Genomic DNA, 5720 nt, shown 5'->3' with positions numbered 1-5720 from the left:
TCTGCAGGAAAGAAGAGCTTATCCACCTTGACGAGCACATCCTCCACTATGCCCCTTGGGTAAGTAATGGAACGATCAGCCAATTGTAGAGACATGTATGTGGGTTTTGGATCAGGCAGATCCAACTTTTTAAAGATCGACAACGGCATCAGATTAATGCTTGCTCCCAAATCACAAAGGCACTTGTCAAAAGTCAGATTGCCAATGGTGCAAGGAATGGTGAAGCTTCCTGGATCTTTCAGTTTTGGTGGTAACTTTTGTTGCAGAACAGCGCTGCATTCTTCCGTGAGAGCAACGGTTTCAAGGTCATCCAGTTTCACCTTCCTTGAAAGAATAGTCTTCATAAACTTCGCATAACTAGGCATTTGCTCCAGAGCCTTAGCGAAAGGTATATTAATGTGAAGTTTCTTGAACACCTCCAGAAACTTCCCGAACTGTCTATCCAGCTTTTGTTGCTGCAATCTTTAGGAAAAGGTGGTGGAGGATAGAGCTGTTTATCCCCTGTATTAGCCTCAGGCAGAGTGTGTTCAACAGTAGTCTTCCTTGGTTCCGCCGCTTTCTCCTTTTGCTTAGATTCTTCATCACTAATTTCAGCTTCTCCTTCTTTTGCCTTTTCAGCATCAGCAACTTTTCCAGACCTTAAGGTAATAGCCTTGACTTGCTCTTTAGCTTCCTTCCTGCCTGGTACTTCCGTGTCACTGGGAAGAGTGCCAGGTTGACGATTGAGCACTGCATTGGCTAATTGACCGATTTGATTTTCCAAGGTCTTGATAGAAACCGCCTGACTCTTGCATAACAGCTTAAGTTCCTCAAAATCAGCACTAGTAGGTGCAGCCGTACTTCCCTGTTGAGGATATGATTGCCTTGTAGCATACTGCTGTGGTTGCTGGAATCCAGGTGGGTTAAACTGTTTACTCACTCCTTGCTGATATGGTGGCTGAATAGCATTCTGATTATTCCCCCAGCTGAAATTTGGATGATTTCTGTTGTTAGGATGATAGGTCGCTGGCACAGGCTGCTGTTGTCACTGATAATTATTCACATACTGAACAGATTCGTTGACCAGAGAACACTGATCCGTAGCATGAGAACCTGCACAAAGCTCACAAACCATAGCTATTTGATTAACTCCATATGTAGCCAAAGAATCAACCTTCATTGATAGCGCTTGGAGATGGGCTGCAATAGCGGTGGCTGCATCAACTTCCAGAATACCTGCTACCTTGCCTGACGTCATCCTCTGAGTTGGGTTTTGATGCTCATTTGCAGCCATCGTCTCTATAAGATTATACGCCTCAGTATAGCTTTTAGCCCATAAGGCGCCTCCAGCTGCTGCATCGAGCATGGGCCGAGATTGGGCCCCCAAACCATTATAGAAACCAGTGATCACCATCCAATCCGGCATTCCATGATGTGGACATTTTCTCAACATTTCCTTGTAGCGTTCCCAAGCCTCGCACATAGATTCAGTAGGTTGCTGCGCAAACTGAGTAAGAGCACTCCTCATAGCAGCAGTCTTGGCCATCGGATAAAACTTCACCAGAAACTTTTGCGCAAGATCTTGCCACGTAGTGATGGACCCAGCTGGTTCAGAATGTAACCAGTCTTTAGCCTTGTCCCTCAGTGAGAATGGGAAAAGCCTCAACTTGATAGCCTCATCAGTCACGCCATTATACTTAAAAGTGCTGCAGATCTCGACAAAATTCCTTATGTGCATGTTGGGGTCTTCAGTAGCCGCTCCTCCAAAAGAAACAGAATTCTGCACCATCTGAATAGTGCCCGGCTTGATTTCAAAGGTGTTAGCTTGAATAGCCGGATGAAGGATGCTTGACTGAATGTCATCAATTTTAGGCCGAGAAAAATCCATAAGAGCTGGATCAGCTTGAACAATACGATCTCCCATGTTTACTGGTTCTTTCCGCTCAGTTCCTGAATCCGAATCCTCAAATCTAACTTCTCCGTAATATCAAGAACTTCGTCTGTCTCCTCAGCTGTATCTAAAGTCCTCTTGCGAGCACGAGAACGAGTTTGCATAAACGCTTGCTAAGTACCTGAAACACAACCGGAAATAATAAGTAACTACTACGTCCTAATCACTGAGTCCTAATGACCAATGATGGTAAGTACATAAACTAAACAAATACGCCGAGTCCCCGGCAGCGGCGCCAAAAACTTGTTAGGGAGAAATCACGCACTAATATTCACGCAAGTATACGCGTTCGCAAGTAATATAGAATACTTTCTAGTTCGTTCCCACAGAGACTCAGACTAAATTATTGTCTAATTAAACTCACTCACCAATGTATGATTACTTCTCAATGTTAAGACACTAACACTTAAGATTGTTGATTAAATATTAACTATAATTAACTACTTAATTAATCACTTACTTAACACTTCAAATTATCAATAATAAAACACTCATGAGATCACAACTTCATTATTACTTCCTTCAATAGCCATTGTTATTACCTTTAGCATGTGACAGTGATGATATTAATCGAATAACACGAAACTGATAAAAGCCAACTTTCATTGTACTAATACCATTCTACCAAGCATCCACAATTAAGATAGAAGTTGAATAGTCATCAATTATGTTGAGTTCCTATATGTCTACAGAAATTGACAACACAACGATTTAAGCACAAGTTATTCCTTTTGATTACATAGGGCAAATAAACTGTTAGAGTTACCCACTAATCATGCACAACATACATGAACCTATGCTAGCATGGCAAGTTCTAAATCTCAAGATCCACCGTCGCTTCACAAGAGATTAACACCCTATCTTATATGTTCGCGACGCACATAAGACGAATACGCACAACCAACACTAGATATCATACAATCATCACACACTAAAGTATTAAACAATTAACTAAAGAATTCCATAATAAATCCGTTGCAACCCCATGATCACGATTAGCCCATAATAGCACTTATCGTCATCATGGGTTCATATGAAATCATGATAAACAAACACAAGAAAATAATAACTAAACTAATTATATTAAAATAGAGTACGTCACAAGAGTAAATAAGTTCAAAGTAAGAAAACTAGCATCCAACGTTACAACGAAACAAGAATCACAAGAAAATATGCTTCCTCTTCGTTGCGGTGTGCTAAATCGGTCTTCTTCCTTATCTCCTTCGCTCCTTGCGTAAAAAACACAATCTTCTTCAATCCACACTTGTGAAAATGTCTCAAATCTACTTATATAATAGTCCCATAAAACTCAGATTACATAGAAGTGGAAACTGTTAGGAATGTATGTGCATTAGTTTGATGATATGTTTAACAAAATACTAAGTAGAAATTTAGTGTCTGTAGCCTCAACGGATAAGACCACTTTGGCTATCCGTTGATGGTGTAGCTTTACTTAGAAATAAGTCTAGTGTTGTAGCATATTTCAGTCTCTGTATTTAAAATGTAATTCTTGGAAGTTGAGAGAAACTATGAGTCATGTTGACTACTAGATGATATGCAGATAGGAAGGCCAATTGTATATACTTCATGCCTTGTAATTTTGTATAAGTGAAGTGGTATCAACGGATGACTTAAAGACCTTCAACGGATGAGAAGCTAAGCTTCAACGGATGTCTCTAAAGCTTCAACGGATAAAGTCATCAACGGATAACATCCTTCAACGGATGTGTGCATCAACGGATGAAAGCTTCAACGGATAACATCCTTCACGGATGAGTGCATCAACGGATGAAAGCTTCAACGGATGTTCTGATGATTAGCCGTTGATAAGGGGTAGTTGTACCTACAGACAGAGGCACATGGGTTGATAGAGACAACTGAGATGTGGTAGCCGAATTTCAGGAACAACAGAAAAAGCAGCCGTTCTTCTCTAGTACAAAGATGCAATAGTCAACAAAGTACTGGAGTGAACAGGAAAAGAAGCAAGTGAAGATCTTATTTATTACTGTATTTTATATTGTTCTTCACTTGTACACTTGGTAATATATAAACCAAGTAGAAGCTAGTAATTAGATGTGAGATTTTCCAGAGCTGTTTAGAAAAATATTGAGAGAAATTCATCTAGTTTGTACTAGGATGCAGCTGTGATCAACATTGTTTAATCACAGATTTTCTAAAATACCATCTCTGGTGGAACAACAAATCCACCAGAAAAGTTTTTAAGGTCTGTTGTGTTCTTTATATTTGTGCTTGAATTTATATCTGTCTGCATTAGCTTAAAGCAATTCACACACTTGTTCTTCTTGAACACACAACTTTCATAAACTGCTCAAAACTTGAAAAAGTTTGAGATTTACATTCAACCCCCCTTCTGTAAATCTCATTGTTAGTCCACTAGGAATAACAATTGGTATCAGAGCAGGCTCTTGACATACAAAGAGTTTAAAGATCTTGGAATCTAACAAAGATGAGTAAGAAGGATATTGGAGGTAAAGATCCAGTTCTTGACAAAGACAGTTATCACCATTGGAAGGTGAAAATGCACCTTCATCTACTCTCCCAAGATGAAGGTTATGTAAACTGCATTGAGAATGGTCCTCACATTCCCCACAAAGTAGCAACAGTTGCTACAGCCACAGTTTCTGTTGGTCAATCCATTCCAAAACCTAGAGCAGAATGGACAATGGAAGACACAGAAGAAGTCCACAAGGATAAGAAGGCTATGAACATTTTGTTTAATGGTCTTAACATGGATATGTTTGATAATGTGATAAATTGCACAACTGCCAAGAGGTTTGGGACACAGTTCAACTACTGTGTGAAGGTACAGAACAAGTGAAAGAAAACAAAATGCAGCTTCTCATTCAACAGTATGAATACTTTCATTTTGAAGAAATGAATCTTTAAATGAAACATTCAATAGGTTCCAAAAGCTGTTGAATGGACTGAAGCTGTATGAAGAGTGTACCAGGTGAAGGATTCAAATCTTAAATTTTAAGATCCTTGCCAAAGGAATGGAAACCCATGACTGTCTCCTTAAGAAACTCTCAAGATTATAAGGACTTCACTCTTGAAAGATTGTATGGAATCTTGAAGACTTATGAACTAGAGCTGGAACAGGATGAGGTATTGGAGAAGGGGAGAAAGAAAGGAAGTTCAGTTGCATTGGTAGCTGAAGATGAGAGGAAATGCAGACAAGAAACTGCGAGATCTACATCAAACTCCAAAGATGGTATAAGAAATCAGGAATCAAGCAAAGGGAAAGAGCAAGTTGCTGAAAATGAAGACAACTCCAGTCAAGATGACTCAGATGGTATTGATGAGCATCTTGCATTTCTGTCCAGAAGATTTGCAAAGATGAAATTCAAGAAAAACACTAGAGCCACTAAACCTCACAAAAACACTGTGGACAAATCCAAGTTCAAGTGTTTCAATTGTGTATAAGTGGACACTTTGCAGGTGAGTGCAGAAAGCCAACTTCTGAAAAGAAGAAATTTGAACAAGTAGATTACAAAAGAAATATTTTGATCTACTCAAGCAAAAGGAGAGGGCTTTCATTACTCAAGAAAGGGACTGGGCAGCTAATGGAGATGAAGAGGATGAAGATGTGGAGTATGTCAACCTTGCTCCTCATGGCTGATTCTGAAGAAAATGAAGAGTTAGTTCATCAAGCAATCAGGTAATCACTACTGACTTAACACAGCTTACTAAGAAGAGTGCAATGATGCTTTTAATGACATGTCTACCGAATTGTATCATTTGCGGTGTCTCTTAAATCTTGCTAAAGAAA

The 5720-nt window shown here is 39.4% G+C and overlaps 1 non-coding gene across 1 annotated transcript; it reads left to right on the top strand.

Moving 5' to 3' along the window:
• Positions 1-1403: 1403 nt before the first annotated feature.
• On the top strand, positions 1404-1510 carry LOC141702897 (small nucleolar RNA R71). The gene has a single exon (XR_012567287.1). It is a non-coding gene; the product is annotated as a small nucleolar RNA R71 (small nucleolar RNA).
• Positions 1511-5720: the final 4210 nt, after the last annotated feature.

Source organism: Apium graveolens, unplaced genomic scaffold, assembly GCF_009905375.1.
Source record: "Apium graveolens cultivar Ventura unplaced genomic scaffold, ASM990537v1 ctg5857, whole genome shotgun sequence".
NCBI lineage: Eukaryota > Viridiplantae > Streptophyta > Magnoliopsida > Apiales > Apiaceae > Apium > Apium graveolens.
Note: the sequence above shows the minus strand (reverse complement) of the source record. Positions and strands in the feature narration are given on the sequence as shown.